The 21411-nt window shown below is 45.8% G+C and overlaps 1 protein-coding gene across 4 annotated transcripts in view; it reads left to right on the plus strand.

Moving 5' to 3' along the window:
* The first annotated feature begins 16158 nt into the window (after positions 1–16158).
* The window catches only part of Gjb1 (gap junction protein beta 1), a 10587-nt gene continuing 5334 nt past the window's right edge, over positions 16159–21411 (plus strand). Inside the window, exon 1 of one of the 4 annotated variants that reach the window (XM_070040294.1) lies at positions 16159–16239. The gene's annotated coding sequence lies outside the window, so the exon portion shown is untranslated. Of the gene's footprint in view, positions 16259–16281; positions 16331–16963; positions 17093–21411 lie in introns of those variants that run through there. The other 3 variants (XM_070040295.1, XM_070040297.1, XM_070040299.1) reach the window with 3 other exon arrangements.

Here is a 21411-nt window from a genome sequence, read left to right on the forward strand (position 1 = left end):
TAGCACTCTAGCACTTAAGCCACAGTGCCATTTCAAGTTTTTTCTGTGTATGTGGTGTTGAGGAATTGAACCCAGGGCTTCACGCATGCTAGGCAAACACTCTACCACTAAGACACATTCTCAGCCCAATATTCATTTTTTAAATGAACAATTTTTTAAAGCCCATTGGCTTATCCCTGTAATCTTAGCTACTTGGTTTTTGTTTTTGTTTGTTTTTTTTGGGGTCCAGTCGTGGGCCTGAACTGTGGGCTTGGGCGCTGTCCCTCAGCTCTTCAGCTCAAGGCTAGCTCTCTACCATTTGAGCTACAGTGCCACTTCCGGCTTTTTTCTTTTTGCTTATGTGGTGCTGAGGAATCGAACCCAGGGCCTCATGCATGTAAGGCAAGCGCTCTACCACTGAGCCACCTTCCCAGCTGATTCTTAGCTACTTGGGAGACAGAACTTTGGAGTAGAGTTATTGCAGTTTCAGACCAGTCCAGGGAGAAAATCTTTGAACAACTCCATCTCAACAGAAAAAGCTGGAAATGGTGGTAGGAACCTGTCATCCCAGCTACAGGGAGAACCTTAACTAAGAGGACTGACATTCAGGAAGCCTCCTGCAAAAGAGGAAACCCTATTTTTTTTCATAGTGGGACTTGAACTCTGGGCCTGGGAACTGTCCCTCAGCTCTCTCACTGAAGGCTAGCGCTCTACCACTTGAGCCACAGTGCCACTTCCTGTTTTCTGGTGGTTTATTGGAGATAACAGTCTCACAGACTTTCCTGCCTGGGCTGGCTTTGAACCGAGATCCTCAAATCTCAGCCTCCTGTAGCTAGGATTACAGGCGTGGGCCACCGAGCCCAGCTGATTATTTTGCTGGTGGCTCACACCTGAAATCCTAGCTACTCAGAAGATTACTACCTACCTGCCCCACCAGCAACCTATGGCACCCAGTTAATCCCTCTGCCATCCCACTGTGCATGTGTAGAACCAGAGGTAGAATCTGAGATGCTGCAAATACCCCAGAGCCCTCAGAGCAGCCCCCATACCCTACCAGGAAGTTGTGCAGGCCGAGGAGCATGGACATCAGCCTTCCACTTCAGCACCTAATGCAGCGCTGCCAGCCACGCAATACTGGGCCAGGAAGGGCCAACTGGAGGTGCAGCTCAGCCCCACACAGACCCACGTAGAGATCTGGTTTCTGGACTAATACTCCAAACACAAGCTCCTGAAGCAGAAGTGGGGTTAGTAGGGAGGGAATTTCCCCACAAGACCTCCCTCCCTGTTCCCCTGCTTCCCTGCTACCCTGATTCCCCACCCCTTCCATCCCTCTGGGATCTCTCTAAGACAAGCACATGCCCGCTGGTGGCTATGGCAACAGCTGTGGATCCTGGTATAGCATCACTTCCCAGATGTTCTGGCTCTACCTCAGAGGATACAAATCTATGAAGGCTGGTCACATCCCAACCCTCCTGCCAAGCCCAGGACCCAGCACATCTGCACGCTTTCTAGGATGAGGTGAAACCAGTTCCAGATAAGGTTTAGGATTAGGAGATAAAGGAGAAAAATGGATGGTGGAGTCTGGCCCCCAGACTTAACCAAACAGTAGACTTCAACCTTCACCTCTATCCTGTCTACCATGGACAGGACACCTTCCCTCCAGCTGCACAGAGTTTTTAGAGACAGATTCCTGAGGACCCATGGGCTTCTCACTCCCCTAACCTCTTTATCTATTTATTTATTTATCCATGTAGTACCACTCTGTGGGGTGGGGGGGGAGGGGATGTGAACTCAGGCCTGGGCACTGACCCTGAACTTTTGTGCTCAAATATAGCACTCTATCACTTGAGCCACAGTGTCTGGCTTTTTGATAGTTAATTGCAGATAAGAGTCTCATGGACTTCTATGCCTGGGCTGGCTTTGAACTGCTATCCATAGATCTCAGCCTCCTAAATAGCTAGGACTATAGGCATGAGCCACCAGAGCCCAACGTGTGTGTGTGTGTGTGTGTGTGTGTGTGTGTGTGTGTGTGTGTGTGTGTGTGTGTGTGTGTGTGTGTGTGTGTGTGTGTGTGTGTTGGTCCTGGGGCTTGCACTCAGGGACTAAGCACTGTTCCTGACCTTCGTTTTGTTCATGTCAAGTACTCTACCATCTGAGCCACAGTTCTGGCTTTTTGGTGGTTAATTGGAGATAAGAGTCTCATGGACATTCTTGCCAGGGCTGGCTTTGAACCATGATCCTCAAATCTCAGCCTCCTGAGTAGCTAGAATTACAGATATAAGCCACTGCCACCTGGGTCTCCTTCTCCCATCAAATAACTGCAGCTCCAATACAACTTGGGTCTCTGAATGTGCCTTGGACCCTGTTTTCTCCATTTGTGAAAGAAAACAAAAGCAGACACCCACTTTCTCCAAAGTTCTTCATAAGGTCCCACCTACCCACAGATTTTTCTTTAGTGGTCAGGCCATTACTTCTTTTTTTCTCCTGTATCAGGATTTGAACTCAGATCCCTGTGTTATCTCCACTTCTTTGATTGATTGACACTGTATTACCTGAGTCATATCTCCAGCCTGTTTTTTGCTAGTTGTTTTGGAAATGAAAGTCTAGAAAACTTTTTGGCCTTAACTAGCTTCAAACCATAATCTTTCAGACCTCAGCCTCCTGAGTAGCTAGGATTAAAGGCATGAGCCATAGATGTTCAGTACCCCATATGTGGAAGTAGTGAAGATGTATTTCAGTGACAGTGTAAGAGCTTAACATGCATGAGACTTCCTGAGATACACTGTGATGTGTATATTGACCTGTGGATAATTTATGCTCCTTGCCTTTATTATTTTTTGTTATTTTCAAACAACATTTTTTGCAATGGATTACACTTAAACATACACAGTTTTAAGTGAAACAGTAAATATTTCCAGTCTATTGGAAATCAGTTTTTTTTAAAGACTTAAACCAAAGGCACAAGTACTTTTCTAGAATACAACAATAAGAATTTCTGAGGCTGGGAAGGTAACAGTGGTAGAGTGTTTGCCTTGCATGCATGAGGTTCTGGGTTTGATTCCTTAGCACCACACAAACAGAAAAAGCCAAAGTGGCACTGTGGCTCAAGTGGTAGAGTGCTAGCCTTGAGCTGAAGAGCTCAGGGACAATGTCCAGGCCCAGAGTTCAAGCCCCACAGCCAACAAAAAAGAAAGAAAGAAAGAATTTCTGTCTTCCCACATGAAGAAATGCTCAACATCTCTGGCCATAAAGGAAATTCAAGTAAAAACAACACAGATTTCAGTATTCTAACCCGTTAGAATGGCCATCATCAAGGAAACAAACAACAAATTCTGGCAGGAATGTGGACAAAAGGGAACACTAATACACTATTGGTGGGAATGTAAACTTACTCCACCACACTGGAAAGTAGTATGAAGTTTCCTCAAAAAACTAAACATAGCTGGGCGCTGGTGGCTCATGCCTATAATCCTAGATACTCAGGAGGCTGAGATCTGAGGATTGCAGTTGAAAGACAGCCCAGGCAGGAAAAGTTGTAAGACTCTTTATCTCCAATTAACCACCAGAAAACCGGAAATGGCACTGTGGCTCAAGTGGTAGAGTGCTGCCCTTGAGCTGAAGAGCTGAGGGACAGTGCCCAAGCCCAGAGTTCAAGCCCCATGACCAGAAAAAAAAGCCAAAAACAAATAAAAAGCTAAACATAGAACTACCTTATGACCCAGAAATTCCACTCCTGGGCATCTGTCCAATAGAACACAAACAAGTTTACAATCAGCACAGGGGCTAGGAATGAGGCTTAGTGTTTTCCTTGCAAGTGTGAGGTCTTGGGTTCAATTCCTTGATACACCATAAACAAAAATAAATACAATTCATTTTTTTTAATCCATCAGCATAACTATGTTCATTACAGCAATGTCCAAGATATGGAATCAGCCCAGATGCCTATCAATGGTTGAATGAATCAAGAAAATGTTGGGTGGGGAATGTGGCTTAGTGGTAGAGTCCTTGCCTAGCATGCATGAAGTCCTGGGTTCAATTCCTCAGTACCACATAAACAGAAAAAGCCAGTATTATCACTGTGGCTCAAGTGGTAGAGTGCTAGCCTTGACCAAAAGAAGCTCAGGGACAGAACTCAGGCCTTGACAGGGCTGGGAAGGTGGCTCAGTGATAGAGCACTTGCCTTGCATGCATGAGGCCCTGGGTTCGATTCCTCAGCACCACATAAGCAAAAAGAAAAAAGCCGGAAGTGGTGCTGTGGCTCAAGTTGTAGAGTGCTAGCTTTGAGCTGAAGAGCTGAGGGACAGTGCCCAGGCCCAGAGTTCAGACCCCATGACTGGACCCCCTCCCCCCCAAAAAAAGAACTCAGGCCTTGACTTCAGGCCCCACAACTGGCAATAAACAAGAAAATGTGGCCGGGCACCGGTGGCTTATGCCTGTAATCCTAGGTACTCAGGAGGCTGAAATCTGAGCATCGTGGTTGAAAGCCAGGTGGGGCAGGAAAAGTCCGTGAGACTCTTATCTCCAATAAACCACTAGAAAACTAGAAGTTGCGCTGTGGCTCAAGAGGTAGAGTGCTTGCCTTGTGCTGAAGAGAGCAGGGACAGTGCCCAGGCCCAGAGTTCAAGCCTCATGACCAACAAATGAAAAAAAAAAAGAAAATGTGATATTTATGCACAATGGAATTTTATTCACCCATTAGAAAGAATGATATTGTACCATTCATAAGGAAATTGAAGGATTTAGAAAAAGATTACATTAAGCCAGACTCAGTAAAACAAAGAATGCATAATTTCCCTCCTTGTGGTAGCTAGAATGTGCCTATAAATCTGTAAGTAAACACTTGGTTGGTATGCAAGGGGTTACAAATGAATTAACAAGTATAGTAGATTATCCAGAGTGCAAATAGTATAATCTTTTAGCAAGACTAGGTCAAAGCCCAACAAAATCAACAGCAGGAAATGGGTACACCCAAGAAGAGGGATGGGACCAAGGGGAGAAGAGAAGATGAATAAAAGGGAGTATGAGGGGCTGGGAATGTGGCTTAGTGGTAGAGTGCTCAGGTACATCAGTGTTTACCACTGCTTACACATGAGCTTGTGTGTGGGGGTGCTGGTACTAGAACTTGAACTCAGGGCCTGGGTGTTGTCCCTTAGTTTTTCCACTCACGGCTAGTGCTCTACTTGTAGAGCCATATCTCCACTTCTGGCTTTTTGCTGGCTAGTTGGAGATAAGAATTTTATGAACTTTCCTGCCTAGCCTTGCTTCAAATCATGATCCTTAGATCTCAGGCTCCTGAGTCACTAGAATTACAGGTGTGAGTTACTAGCACCTAGTACAACTTCAGAGACAAAAATTTGTACAGGGGCTCGGAAAGTGGTTCAGTGGTAGAGTGCTTGCCTTGCATACATGAGGCCCTGAGTTCCATTCCTCAGCACCACATAAGCAGAAAAAGCTGGAAGTGGTGCTGTGGCTCAAGAGCTAGAGTGCTAGACTTGAGCTGAAGAGCTGAGGGACAGTCCCCAGGCCCGGAGTTCAGGCCCCACGACTGACAAAAAAAAAAGTACAAAAACTCTGGGGGAAAGCCAGGTGCCAATGGCTCACGCCTGTAATCCTAGCTACTCAGGAGGCTGAGATCTAAGGATCGTGGTTCAAAGCCAGCCCAGGCAGCAAACTCTGTGAAACTCTTATCTCCAATTAACCACCAGAAAACCAGAAGTAGCACTGTGACCCAAGTGGTAGAGTGCTAGCCTTGAGCTGAAGAGCTCAAGTACAGTGCCCAGGACTAGAGTTCAGGCCCCATGACTGACAAAAAAAAATGTACAAAAACTTCAGCAGAAAGCTGGGTGCCAGTGGCTCACACCTGTAATCCTAGCTACTCAGGAGGCTGAGATCTGAGGATCATGGTTCAAAGCCAAGAAAACCAGAAGTGGTGCTGTGGCTCAAGTGGTAGAGCACTTACCTTCAGATGAAGAGCTCAGGGACAGCACCCAGGCCCAGAGTTCAAGCCTCATGACCAACCAAAAAAAATGTTGAAGCCAGGTGCCAGTGGCTCATGCTTATAATTCTAAGCTACGCAGAAAGTTGAGATTGGAGAACAGAAGTTCAAGCCAGCTTGGGAAGGAAAGTCCATGAGACCCCCAATCTCTAATTAACTAGCAAAAAGCCAGAGTGGAACATTTCCAATGTGAAGAGCACAGCACAGGGTAGAACTGGAAGTGGAGCCAATTCAGAGTATCAGCATCAGAAAAGATTCTTCTAGCCATGGGCTCATACCTATAATCCTAGCTACTCAGAGAGCTGAGAGCTGAGGATCATAGTTCAAAGCCAGTCCAGGTAGGTATGTTTGTGAGACTCTTATTTTATTTTTTGTCAGTTGTGGGACTTGAACTCAGGGCCTAGGCCCTGTCTCTGAGCTTTTTCACTCATGGTTAGCACTCTATCACTTTGAGCCACAGCACCACTTACAGTATTCTGGTGGTTAATTGTAGATAAGAGTCTCATGGAGTTTCCTGCTTGGGCTGGCTTCAAACAAAATTATAAGATCTCAGCCTCCTGAATAGGAGGATTGTAAGTGTGAGCCACTAGGACCCGGCTATCTGTAAGACTCTTATCTCCAATTAACCACCAAAAAAGCTAGAAGTAGAGTTGTAGTTCAAGTGGTAGAGCACCAGCCCTGAGTAAATAGTTCAATTAGGCTCTGAGTTAAAGCTCCAGTATGAGCACAAAAAAAGTCTCTTCCAGGGACTGGGAATGTGGCTTAGTGATAGAGTGCTTGCCTAGCAATTCCACATAAAAAAAAACCAGAAGTGACGCTGTGGCTCAAGCAGCTGGCAGAGGGAAGGATTGCGGAAGAGGGAAAGTGGGAGAAAAATAAGGTAAGGGGTAACAAGTTTGACAAGAAATGTACTTATTGCCTTACTTATGTAACTGTAACCCCTCTGTACATCAAATCAACAATAAAAATATAAATGCCGGGCCCTGGTGGCTCATACCTGTAATCCTAGCTACTCAGAGGACTGAGATCTGAGGAACGGTTCAAAGCCAGCCCAGGCAGGAGAGTCCATGAGACTCTTATCTCCAACAAACTACCAGAAAACCAGAAGTGGTGATGTGACTCAAGTGCTAGAGTGCTAGCCTTGAGTTGAAGAGGTGAGGGACAGTGCCCAGGCCCAGAGTTCATGACCGACAAAAAAATAAAAAATAAATAAATAAATAAGAAGCAGCTCAGGGACAGTCCCCAGGCCCTGAGTTCAAGCCCCAGGACTAGCAAAAAAAATGTTATCTAAGAATGTAGATGTAGATTTCTCAGGAGTTAACTAACTACTATGTGATAATCTTAAAAAAAAAAAAAAGTTCAGACTCAGAAGTATTACCACAAAACTGAACAAAAAAGTTCCATGCTGAAGATACTACAGATACAGATAAATCACTCAGAGTGGGGGGGATAATCTTTGGAAAAGAGACCCCAAAAGAGCCTGCAATGAGGGACAAGGAAAGAGTCATAGAATGGATTGTCTGATTAGCATATACTAACATGTATCCATAAATGATCATAGTGAAAATCTTTGGCAAGCGCTCTACCACTGAGCCACCTTCCCTCCCAGCCCCTAGTGAAAACCTTTGGAACAAAGGGTTAATTTATAGTTTAAACACAAGGAAACACAGCTTGAGGTGGGTACAGAGTAGCCCTGGGAATACTTGTGACTGGGTGGTTTGCAAGGGCTTCCTTATCAGTAAGGGTAGCTCAGCTCTGCAGATAATATTGTTTTTCTAGGAATGAGCCAAACAGTGCTTTCTATAACTCAGTCCAGCCCCAACACTCTGAAGTGAAATGTCAGTAAAAAGCAGTGGATGTTTATTGTAAAGCACTCACTCACATTCAGAAATCAGTAACTACTTGGCATTCTGTGATGCACCCTTATGCTGGCAAATCCAGGGCCACTGGCCACCCATTTCCTAGGAGATAATGAAGTAGCTTGATTGTCTTTCTTTTGTGCAAGGAAAGCAACCAAAATGGAGGCCTCTTTGGCAAGGCCAAACAAAGCCCTTCTTTTATACCCCCAAAAACCAGGCCCCCAAACATTGTGGAAACCTTATTCTGAATGTGTTGTTTCTAGGGTGAGAAGAGGGAGGAGAATCCCAGGACATCCAACTAGAATAGGATTTCACCTAGGGAGGCCCCAAGCAGCAAACGCATACAAGAAAAACATAATCTATTACCAAATGGCAAGGCAAAGATGAGAAAGAAAGGAGAAGGATGTGGTGGTACATGCTTATAATCTCAGCATTCAGGAGGCTGGGAAATGAAGATCCTGAGTATGAGACTAGTCTGTGCTGCATAACAAGATCCTGTTTCAAAATTAAACATTAGGGCTGGGAATGTGGCTTAGTGGTAGAGTGCTTGCCTAGTATGCATGAAGCCCTGGGTTCAATTCCTCTGTATCACATAAACAGAAAAAGCCAGAAGTGGCACTGTGGCTCAAGTGGAAGAGTACTAGCCTTGAGCAAAAGAAGCTCAGGGACAGAACTCAGGCCCTGGGTTCAAGCCCCAGGATTGGCAAAAAATAAATAAATAAATAACATTAGCTAGTAGCTGGTGGTTTATGTCTGTAATCCTAGCTACTTAGGAGGCTGAGTTCTGAAGATTGTGGTTCAAAGCTAGCCCAGGCAAAAAAGTCTTTAAGACTCATTTCCAGTTAGCCACCAAAAAGCCAGAATTGGAGCTATGGCCCCAGAAGAAGAAGAAGGAAGAAGAAGGAGGAGGAGGAGGAGGAGGAGGAGGAGGAGGAGGAGGAGGAGGAGGAGGAGGAGGAGGAGGAGGAGGAGGAGGAGGAGGAGGAGGAGGAGGAGGAGGAGGAGGAGGAGAAGAAGGAGAAGAAGGAGAAGAAGGAGAAGAAGGAGAAGGAGAAGGAGAAGGAGAAGGAGAAGGAGAAGAAGAAGAAGAAGAAGAAGAAGAAGAAGAGAAGCTGCTCAAGGACAGTGCCCAGGCCTAGTTCAAGCCTCAGTACTGGTATCAGCCACCCCACCCCCCAGTCCAAAAAAAAAAAAAAAAGCTGAGCACAAGTAAGAGGCCCTGAGTTCGAGCCCCAGTACCAGTCTTCCCAAAGCCCAAAGGCATTCTGGTGGAGTAAATGTTGAATGCAAGCTCTTCTAAGTGCCTCTTAGGCCCACAGTTTTCTCCAGGATACCAGAATCCCACTGGGTGAAGTTATCCAGGAGTCTTTGTAACCACATGCTTTGATTTCCTATCCAGGCAATGGATGGATATAGTCACATGAATGTGGAGAGGGGGCCCTCAGGCAAAGACAATGGAGCTTATGGTTTCAGAGAGCTGGATCAACCTAAGAGTATGTCCTTAAATTTGCTGCAGGGTTGATTGTAACTGGTGGAACAGGAGAAAAACTTAACTGAGTTTCCTGTCTGGATATGTCACTATTCCTCCCACGAGTCATGTTTCAAGTCAGCAAAAGCCTTGGACTACACTATGCTGCCATCAGCCTGCTGCTGCCTGAGGTATTGATCTGGTAGTGATGGTGACTTGTAGAAGTAGCCTGGTAGTGCTGATAATTACTGAGGCAGGAGCCAGGCACAGGTGGCTCTCGCCTGTAATCCTATCAACTCAGGAAGCTGAGATATGAGGATCAAAGTTTGAAGCCAACATGGGGAGGAAAGTCTGTGAGATTCTTATCTCCAGTTAACCTCCATAAAGCCAGAAGTGGTGCTGAGGCTCAAAGTGATAGAGCACCAGGCCTACCTAGCCTGGAGCAAAAAAGCTCATGGACAACACCCTGGCCTGGAGTTCAAGCACTGAGACCTACAAAAAAAAAACAAACTTTGGAACAGCACTGAGGCCTTGAGTTTAAGCCTCAGGACACACACACACACACACACACACACACACACACACACACACACACACACACACACACACACACACACACACACACACACACACACACACACACACACACACACACACACACACACACACACACACACACACACACACACACACACACACACACACACACACACACACACTCCCTTGAGATCTGAGGATTATAATTGGAAACCAGTCCAGGTAGGAAAGCTTGAGAGGTAAAGGAGTGGCTCAAATAGTAGAGTGCCTGAGGGAAAAAACTAAGGGACAGACAGGCACCAGTGACTCACACCTGTAATCCTAGCTACAAAGGAGACTGAGATCTGAGGATCAAAGTTTGAAGCCAGCTCAGGCAGGAAATGTACTCTTGGAGCTGGGAAGGTGGCTCAGTGGTGGAGTGCTTGCCTCCTGTGCATGAGGCCCCGGGTTCCATTCCTCACCACCACATAAGCAGAAAAAGCTAGATGTGGTGCTGTGGCTCAAGTGGTAGAGCGCTCACCTTGAGCCGAAGAGCTGAGGGACAATGCCCAGGCCCTCCATTCAAGCCCCTGTACTTGCACACAAAAAAGTCAAGCAAGAGAGGGAAGTTGCTGGGCACCCGTGGCTCACACCTGTAATCCTAGCTACTCAGGAGGCTGAGATCTAAGGATCACAGTCCAAAGCCAGCCCAGGCAGGAATATCTGTGAGACTCTTATCTACAATAAAGCACTATAAAACCGGAAGTGGCACTGGGGTTAAAGTGGTAGAGCACTCGCCTTGAGCTGAAGAGCGCAGGGACAGCATCCAGGCCCAGAGTTCAAGCATCACAACCGACAAAGGTGGGGGGGGGGGTTGTTATGGTATGAGCATACACACACACACTCACACAGATGTGGAACTTTCTCCACTCTTTTGCAAGTACAGTCTCTGATTGATCCAGTGATCAGATACCAGTGAAACATGATACCACTCCTCAAATCTCAGAATTTCAAGGCTTCACAAAATATAAAAACAAGGGCAGAATGAATTACAAATTAGAGGAAGTAGACAAGGTACTGTTTGTCTTCATTCTCAGTAAATCTATAGTCTCAAGAATTACCTTTTACTTTTAGGCTTTAGTAACTATCTGAATGAGCACCCTATCTCCAGTGTGGAGGTACTGGCTTAAGGATAGTTCATGCAAGAATGTTTTGGGGCGGGGAGGAATGAAAGAACTTTGCTTTTGTTCCCAATTTGCCTTAACTTTCAGTCACTGTGGCCAATTACTAAGATCTAAACTGCAACATAGCTCCAAACTTCTTGGAGCAAAAGGTATGTGACTGTCAAGTGAATTAGCATACTGTACTAATTCATTATTCATTTGCTTTCATTTGGATCTGACCTTTCCTCCAGAGGCCCATGTGTTGAAAGTTTGGCTTTAGCTTTGCAGCATCTTCGGGAAGTAGAAAAACCTTTAGGAGGTGGAGGCAAGAGGAAAGAATTTAGATAATTGAGGATGTGTCTATAAGAGGATATTAGGACCTTGGCTTCTTCCTGTGACTTTTATTTCCCAGCTGCCATGAAGTGAACAGCTTCACTACACCATGAGCTCCTCACTTCGATAAGCTCCCTCATCACAGACCCAAAAGCAGTAGACCAATTGATCATGGACTGAAACCTCTGAAACTGTGAGACAAAATAAACCTTTCTTCTTCTTTTTTTTTTTTTGGGGGGGGGAGGTCGGGTCATGGGGCCTGAACTCTGGGCCTGGGCACTGTCCCTCAGCTCTTCAGCTCAAGGCTAGCATTCTACCACTTGAGCCACAGCGCCACAGCCGGCTTTTTTCTTTTTTGCTTATGTGGTGCTGAGGAATCAAACCCAGGCCCTCATGCATGCAAGGCAAGCGCTCTACCACTGAGCCACCTTCCCAGTCCAAACCTTTCTCCTTATAGATTGAATAGCTCATGGATTTTGTCACTGAGATGGAGAGCAGATTAACACAGTTCTTCAAAAATTCCTTTGGAAAAATATTGATAATGACCTCCAGTAATCCTCTTCTAAGAATATGGATTCGTTAGTCGGGCACTAGTGGCTTAAGTGTGTAATCCTAGCTATTCAAAAGTCTGAGAGAAGAAGATCAAGGTTCAAGACCATACCAAGCAGGAAAGGTCACTAAGTTCATCTTCAAAATAGAAAAAAAAGAAAAACAGCTAGGCTGGAGGTAGGTCTCAAGTGGTAGCATGCCAACCTAGATTTGTTCATATAATTGTGTAACCTCTTGAGAAAGATTTGTGAAAAACAACAGCAATTGTGAATACATGACTACTTCCCTCTTTCCCTAGCCCCCCTTATTGGGAATGATTTGCATAACCTTGCACAGCCTGAGCTGGAGTAAGGCCTTTGAACCTTTCTGCAGATTTTCTGCATTAACCACATACTTAATCCTATGGACCCATTTGGGAACCGTTTTTGCTTGTGTGTCATAAGCAACGTTTATATTGGAAGCTGTCCCTTTTGATTTCTGAGCCATACAGTAATGCTGTCTCATTGATCAAAGTCATCCAAAATGCCACATTTTGTTTGCTAATAAAGCCCAGGGACAGGCACATGATGGACTCCACATGCAATGTAACTCTGCTGCCTGCCACCCCAGAATGCCTCAAGATTGCTGTTGCCTGGGCAGCCAACCCTGCTCTTGTAATGATGTCGACAGCCAGCCTCTCACCAGGCCACTGATTCCCTTTATGAAATCTGCTGCCCTGAACTCTGATGGAAACTGTGGCCAGATATACTCTTAAATAACATGACCAGTTTCCTCCATCCATTTTCCTGGTGTTAAGTGGGACAGGAATGGGCAGACACTTGTTTGGGCTGCTGTTTGAGCCCTCCTGGAGATAGCAGGCTTATTATGTCTAAGGTCTTTTACCTTGTATGTATCAGGAGCTACTCAAGATCTCCTTGAATTAATTGCAAGAAATAAGCAGCCTGATCCGAAATGGTTAAATATTACCTGATACTATTCATGGCAAGAAAAAAAAGTCTGCTTAGGAATCAAGATAGCAACTAAAATCAGCTGCTTTGCAGGAGCAAATCCATCAACATTGTTCACTCCTCTCATTGTTGACTCCTTTCCTCTCTCCTCTCTTCTCTCCTCCTCTTCTCTCCTCATTTCCCCTCTCCTCCTCTTTCCTCTTCTTTCCTCCTCTCCCATTCTTTTCCCTTTCCTCCCCTCCATTCTCCTCTCCTCCTCTGTCTTCCTCTTCTGTCCTCTTCCATCTCCCTCACCTTCTCTCTTCCCCTCCCCTTTTCTCCCTCCCTTCTCACCTTACCCTCTCTTCTCTCCTCCCCTCCCCTCTTCTCTCCTGTCTTCCCCTTTCCTCCTTCACCTTTCTTCTTTCCTCCCCTCCACTCTCCTCTCCCCTCTTCTTTCCTCCCCTCCTCTTCCCTCTCTTTCTCACCCTTCCTCTCCTCAATATTCTCCTCTTCTCCAGTCCCTCTCCTCTCCACTCTCCTCCCCTTCCCTTCATTCTTCTTTCCTCTTCTCTCTCTTGCCAATTTCTCTTCCTAGGTGGACAGCAGCACCCAGCCATAGATGTGCTCAAGGAGGAGTAAACAGGTCATGCATAATGCCATCCTGGTAACAGTATCTCAGACTTCCTGTAGGCCCAAGGACTACACGCACCTTAAAGACAGTCTGCCAGGACTACCAGGAACAATAAGTGCCCGCCAATATTGACCTGAACTTTCTTGCCTAGGACTTTGGCTATAGGAGCTCTCTCTTCTGGTCAAACAGGTCTGCCCACCAGTCCTTGAACACACTGCACAGCTCCCTGTCACCTGGAATGCTTGGTCCCTCCATCTCTCCTTTTTCCATAAAACCTACTCTTCCCTCAGACCTCAACTGCTCCAGCACGTCATATGTGCCTATCTACTTATGGCAATTAGTGCTGCTCCCTGAGTGTAGAGACTCGGGTATCTGGCTCATCTCTCCTGTTAGCTTTGAACTTTCTGCAGTCAGGGATTACTGCTTAGCTAACAAGTTCTGGAGCCAGACTGCCTGGGTTCAAATATAGCTTTGTTATTTACTAGGCTGTGTGCTTCAATTCTCCCTTACCATGGAAATATTAAGAGTGCACATTTCTTAGGACATTTATTTATTTGTTTGTTTGTTTAGTGTCAGTACTGGGGTTTGAACTCAAGGCTTCTCACTTGCTTGGCTTTGCTTGCTTAAGGTTGGCACTCTACCATTTGAGCAACACCTTCAGCCTAGCTTTCTGCTTGTTAAACAAATAAGAATCTCAGACTTTGCTGCCTGGGCTGGCTTTGAACTTGAGACCTCCCATCTTAGCTTCTTTAATACCTAGGATTATAAGTATGAGCACTGGTGCCAGGCTTCATAGTTATTTTGCGCTGTAAAAAATAACACTTGTAAAGCACTTTGGTCATTTCCTTCCATGCATTAAGGACTCAAGAAATGCTAGTCCTTTCCATCCACTTCAACCTCTACTCAAGCAGAGATCACCAAGTACCAAAGAAGAGCATTCAGCCAGGGCCCCACAATTCCCATCCTCCATCTCCTGTGAATTCTGGCTGCTTCGCCTCATACCAAGTTTACTATTCTCACTACAGGGATTCTCTATTTGACTTAAAATGCTCCTTCTTGCTCTGAGCCCCTTAGCTGACATTATTTCTTCCATAGCCACCCAACAGTTTTGTGTCCGTACTACTTCTTAGACAAGCTTTGCTCATCCCAACTCTGCCTTTATTCATACTGTTCCTCTTATAATATTTTTATTTCCATCTCCTTTTTATTTCCATCTCCTTTTACTTTTCTGCTTAAATCTCACCTCCTCCAAGAAACCTTCCATGATTGCTTCAATTTATTCCTCTCTCTCTCTCTCTCCTTTGAACTTTCTCAGCCATCAAAGTGAGAACCATAGAATTGAATACACATAGCATTTTCTTGGATGTTGGTCATGTGTCCCCAAGAATCTTTGTGTTTTTTTGGGTGGGGGAAGGCTGGGAAGGGATGTGAAGGGTAAACAAAGGAGGAGGCTGCAATGCTTGATAAGAAATGTACTCATTATCTTGCCCATGTAATTGTAACCCCTCTGTACAGTATGTTCACAATAAAAAAAATTTTTTTTAAAGAATTTTTGTGTTTTTTGTTTGTTTGCAGCTGCTGAGGATTGAACCCAAAGCTAGGCAAGCCCTGTACCATGGAGCCACACCCCAGCCCAATAAATTCATTTTGGGGTTTTTCGGGGGGGGGGGGTCAGTCGTGGGGCCTGAACTCTGGGCCTGGGCGCTGTCCCTCAGCTCTTCAGCTCAAGGCTAGCGCTCTACCACTTGAGCCACAGCGCCACTTCTGGCTTTTTTCTTTTTGCTTATGTGTTGCTGAGGAATCGAACCCAGGGCCTCAGGCATGCAAGGCAAGTGCTCTACCACTGAGCCAACTTCCCAGCCCCCCCCCCCAATAAATTCTTTAAGGGCTACTAGGATATCCATTCTTCCTCTACCCCCTGATCCCAGCACACAGCAGGGTTCCCAGTAAGTGTCCAGTGAAGATATGTGGTAAGGTGAGGCCTGGTTTCTTCCTGGGGGAGAGTTTAAGCTTGGTTAATAGCAGAAAGTAAGGGATTACTTTCAGCTGGCTTCACATCTTCCTTCACTGTCAATGAAGCTGCACAATTAGCAGGGTCCTGAGTGGTGGAGACCTTGAAACTAGACAGGTCCTTGGGTTAATGGTTGACATTCTCTGTTTACCTAATGATTGCCAAGATTTACTTTGCAATTCAACTGTCCTGAGATTGTAGACAATTCCTTTGAAGGCTTCAAAGGTTCTGGGATGGGACTGGAAACACTTTGGTCTGTCCGTGTGCTGTGATGTACTGCCATATGGATGGGAAGCACTGCCATCCCCTACCGTGACCTCACGATCACCTACCAGCCATGGGATTCATCTTCCCTTCTGCATGCCCATATAGTTTAGAGGATAGGATTGGAAAGGGATGACACCCAATATTCTAGCCACATTTCCACAAAGCAGATGCACCTAGGGCCAGAGGTGGGGGAAGACTGAAGGACATAGAGGAGCCAGGTCCAGCTCCCCCTCCCCCCCAGGCCAAACATGGACACATGGGTGACAGTGATGTCTTTCTTCTTCTGAGACATGGAAATAACTCCAGGCTATATGATCTAGAGCTCCAAGCTTTTTGGGAGCTCCAGAGATCAATCTTGTTTAATAGTTGTGTAGGGAAGGAGGTGGGGCTGGTTAATGTTTGGTTCCTCTTGGGCTGTGGGCCATTTCTAGCTCCGGCCCTTGGCTTATTGTCCCTCCCCTGGGTTGGGCTGACACTACGTGGTAGCATAGGACAGGCACGCCTGCAGACATTCCCTGGGAAAGGGCAGAAGCAGCCAGGTATGGCAGTTTCGGGGAGGTGAGGAGTCTGGGGGACTGAGGGAGGTCGGCCAGGGAGGGCTTTGTGTTGCACAGAGGGACAAAAAGTCGGGTAAGGACTGCTCTGGGTCTTTCCTCTCTCCTTTTTTTTTGGGGGGGGTCTGGTCGTGGGGCCTGAACTCTGGGCCTGGGCGCTGTCCCTCAGCTCTTCAGCTCAAGGCTAGCGCTCTACCACTTGAGCCACAGAGCCACTTCTGGTTTTGTTCTTATGTGGTGCTGAGGAATCAAACCCAGGGCCTCAGGCATGCAAGGCAAGCACTCTACCATTGAGCCACCTTCCCAGCCCATGGGTCTTTCTTCTCTTGACTTGAACATTCTACCACATAGAAACCTTCCCTTCCTTCCCTTCCATGCTTCCCTTGGATCCCAGGCAAGGTCCCTTCTACCAGGTGCCAGGCTTGCTTAGTTTTCCCCTGAATCCTCTAGCTCTTATCCTCTTTCCAGACTTGAAACTGCTTCTCTTAGTCTACTTTTTCTCAGCTAATGATTCCCTCATCCTCAGAGGGTCAAACTCACAGAAAGATAGACTTGAGAACTTCCTTGATGTAAGATGGCCAAGTATACTTCTCTGAGACATTTCCTGCCATGTGGGGTTAGGGTTCAGCTGGACCATTGGGCAATGTCAGATGCTGTTTTCCTTCCCTGATTACAAGGCAAGCCAGGCATGAATCCAGTATGAGGCTATGGACAGAAAGAAGACAAAGTCTTCAGTAGACCCCCACCAAGAACCAGCTAACAGGGCTACAAAGATATAAGTTCATGAATGCATTTGCGCTTTCTTGAGGGAGGCAGGCAGACTCAGGCTGAGCTTGAGGTAAGTAATGGCCTGGGGATCTAAAGGAGATGTTTGAAAGTTGTTCCAGCTGCTAGTAATGGCAAAGCAGAATGCTCAAACTTAGAAATGAAATGGGGATAAAAGATAGACCACTAGAGTTTTTGTGGACAGGAGTCTAGATGAGGATGCAGCATAGCAATAGGAAAGGGAGCCCAGGCTTGGGCAAGGGGCCAAGAGAACTCCCACCGAACTGAGTTCTGAAATCTCCTTACCAGCTGTTTCATAAACTCCATATCTTTTTGTTGTTGTTGCCAGTACTGGGGCTTGAATTCAGGCCCTATGTTCTATCCCTTAGCTTTTTTATCACTCAAAGCTGGCACTCTAGCTCTTGAGCCACAGCTCCATTTCTGGCTTTTTGCTGATTAATTGGACGTAAGAATCCCCCAGACTTTTCAGGCTGCCTTCAAAGGATGATGGGCAGATCTCAACCTCCTGGGTAGCTAGGATTACAGGTCTAAGCAAGCAGCTCCTGACTACTCCTTCTCTTATTACCTCATCTGTGAATTGAAGATCATCCTAACAACCATGGGGTTGTTATTCCCTAAAGGGTGACTGTCAAGTAAAGAACCCAAGTAAAGAGCGATAGGAAGTCAGCTGGGTGGTGGAGGAGTAAGTGGGGGAAGTCCAGACAGGACAGGGTACTGACATTAGCAGAAGTTATATGAAAAGATCACACATCAGAGGGGTAGGAGGAAGGAAAATGGAATGGACCAATGTGGCTAAGACCAAGCCTGGTCATAAACCTCTGTGTGGCAAGGTGGAGAAGCTATATCCCATGTCTGAAATACAGCAAAACCAAGGGGGAGGGGTAGAGGCAGAGATGATAAGCAGAGAAAGAGAGAGAATGGAGGAGATTGGTCTTAGCCACACCAAAGTGATGAAGGCAGCCAGAAACCTAGAAGGAAACTGCAAGAAGAAAATATAAAAGTACTGGGAAGGTGGGTCAGTGGTAGAGTGCTTGCCTAACATGCATGAGGCCTTGGGTTCAATTCCTCAGCACCAAATAAGCAGAAAAGCCAGAAGTGGCGCTGTGGCTCAAGTGGAGTACTAGCCTTGAGCTGAAAGGCTAAGGGACAGTGCCCAGCCAAGATTTCAGGCCCCATGACCGACATAAAAAAGAAAAGAAAATATAAAAGCCCTACTATATCCCTTCCTGACCACAAGTTGCCTGAGAAACAGGGGCACAAAAGCATGGCGTGTGGACAGAACACAGCCTCATCCAGCCCTTGTTCCCAAGTTCCTTGAACACTAGGATTTCCCTTCAGTTGGAAGAAAGGACAGGACACAGACAGACAGAGAGAGACATAGACAGATGTGATAATTGTGCTGTGGGTGTGCGCATGCACACATGTGCAAGTGTGCACATGAAGTTCAGGTTTGGGGCTGGAAAGGTGGCTCAGTGGTAGAGTGCTTTCCTTGCATGCTTGAGGCCCTGGGTTCGATTCTTCAGCACCACATAAGCAGAAAAGCTGGAAGTGGTGCTGTGGCACAAGTGGTACAGCGCTCACCTTGAGCTGAAGATCTGAGGGACAGTGCCCAGGCTCAGAGTTCAGGCCCCATAACTGACAAAAAAAAAAAAAAAAAAAAAAAAAGTTCAGGTTTTTGAGTTGGGGGCCTGGTCTCAGAATCTAAACTTCTTAAAAAGAGAAGGCAGCAAAAGTAGTGCTGTGTACAAAAGCTTTGAGATCAGAAGAAAAGACATTTGAAACCTGATTCTGCCCCTGGGCAACAGGACAATTGCCACAGATGCAAGGTCCAAACCTCTCTGAGCCTCAACTTCTTGGGCTAAAAAATGGGGATATTTACAGGAAAACAGTAAAGTTGAAATGCCATCTCTTGGTTCATTACTGTGTTTAATGCTGTGGCAACTGGCTTGACAGTCTTACCTAATTAAAATTGAGAGCAAAACACGCCTGGCGCAACATAGAGCAAGCATATCAATACTCGGACTTTAACCCAAAGTCTAGAAAACAAGTTGAATTTCAAAATCAGGTCACAACCCTAGATGTTTTTAAAATTCAACCCTTGAGGCACTGGTGTTGACATAGAAATCAGTTTACCTTCCAATAGGAAAGCAAAAATTGAAATCCCAGTGCCCACATAAGGGTTCTTAAGGCCCACAGTGAGCTACTGGCTATCTCCCAAGGAACTCAAGATAAGAGGCCTGGAACCTAGAGAGTCAGAGGTGACCAGAATGTCTGTAGGGAACCCCTGAGGGGAAGAGAGAAGAATACAATTAAGATTTGCTTTGGGGATTGATAAAACAGACTGACAAAGGTCAGAAAAACAAACTGAATGAGGAGGCCTTGGGAACCTGGGTTAGCTAGGCACTGGGAAGGTAGATTTGAAATTTGAAGCAAGCCTAGGCTATATAGTGAAATCCTATGCAAACGGAAGGGAAGGGAGAAAGAAAGGAGAAGGAGAGGAAAGAAAAGGAAAGGAAAGGAAAGAGATATCAATTTATGGAAAAAAAGAAGAGGTAAAACCAGAATAAAACATAGACCAGTTTTGAGTCCTCTGGTCCAAAAAAAAGACAACAAAACAAAAAAACAACACTCGGCACCCATGGCTCAGGGCTGTAATCCTAGTTACTTACTCATAAGGCTGAGATCTGAGGATTGTGCTTTGAAGTTCTTATCCCAAATCAATCACTAAAAAGCAAGAAGTGGAACTGTGACTCAAGTAGTAGAGTGCCACCCTTGAGCAAAATAGCTAAGGTGTGGGGCCCAGGCCCCCTGAGTTTAAGCTCTAGCATACTCTCTCTCTCTCTCTCTCTTCCTCTTCTCTCTCCCTCTCTCTCCCTTTCTCTCCCTCTCTTTCCCTCTCTCCCTCTCTCTCTCTGTCTCCCTCTCTCCCTCTCTCTCTGTCTGTCTGTCTCTCTCTCTCTGTGTCTCTCCCCCCCCCCCCCCTTGGAAAGGAAAGTTGTAAAGTAGTCTATGGGAAAGAATATGATCTCTTGAGTCAGCATGACATGCCTCAAATCCCAGCTCTGGAACTTGCTCTGTGACTCTTTGGCAAGTCCTTTCACCTGGGTTTGTCTTGGTTTTCTTTATGATATGAGGATAAAGCACACTCTATCTCATGGCGTTGTACTGAGGATCATGTGAGATAGTGCATGCACAAGGGCCTAACACATAACAGGTGCTCAGTAAATGGTCTTAACAATTCTTTTCTGCCACCAACCTGAATAGTCTTAACATGTCTCACTGCTCTCAGCATTTCTTTTTTCTCTTTTTTGCCAGTCCTGGGGCTTGAACTCAGGGCCTGGGCACTGTCTCTGAGCTTCCTTTGCTCAAGGCTAGTACTCTACCTCTTGAGCCACAGCACCACTTCTGGCTTTTTCTGTTTATGTGGTACTGAGGAATCGAACCCAGGGCTTGATGCATAGTAGGCAAGCACTCTACCACTGAGCCACATTCCCAGCCCTCCCAGCATTTCTTTACAACTAATCACATGCCTCCTTCAACAGCTTTGCTTCCAGAACTCTGGTTTGGGAGAAAGGACCCCATGCCTCCTTTTCCTTATGCTGATTTAGATACATAGCACCAACTCCCCAAGGCTTCTTTTATTTTTATTTAATTTTTATTGCTATTATAAAGGTGATATGAAGAGGAATTACAGTTACATAAGTTAGGTAAAGGGTACATTTTTTTGCCAGTCCTGAGCCTTGAACTCAGGGCCTAGGTGCTATCCATGACCTTCTTTTTGCTCTACCACTTGAGCTACAGTGCCACTTCTGGCTTTTTCTGAGTAATTTATTGTCGATAAGACTCTCATGGACTTTCCTGACTGGGCTGGCTTCGAACCACAATCTTCTGATCTCAGCTTCCTCAGTAGGTAGGATTACAGGTGTGAACCACCAGTGCCCAGCAAGAGTACATTTCTTTTTGAATAATGTCAACCCTTCCCTCGTGCTCTTATTTTTAAAAATTATTTCAGCTAAGTGAAGAAACATTGTTCTCAATAGAAACCTGTGTCATGTAGACTATCACATCTTCCTCCAGTTTGTTTTGTTTTGCTTTGTTTTGCAGACAAAATGACACTAGGCTCTCCTGGCTGTTCTCAAACCCTTGAGCTCAAGTGATCCTCCAGGCTTAGCTCCAGAGTAACTGGGAGTACAGGCTCTTACTACCATACTGAAATCACCAGTTTCTTTTTCCCTCACTGTCCAATTTTTTTGTGTGTCTGTGCTGGTACTAGGACTTGAACTCTGTGCCTGGGTGGTATCCTTGAGTTTTGTTCTGTTTTTGCTCAAGGCTAGTGTTCTACCACTTGACTTACAGCTCCACATATGGGGT

Source organism: Dipodomys merriami, unplaced genomic scaffold, assembly GCF_024711535.1.
Source record: "Dipodomys merriami isolate MVZ:Mamm:240054 unplaced genomic scaffold, mDipMer1.0.p SCAF_3, whole genome shotgun sequence".
NCBI lineage: Eukaryota > Metazoa > Chordata > Mammalia > Rodentia > Heteromyidae > Dipodomys > Dipodomys merriami.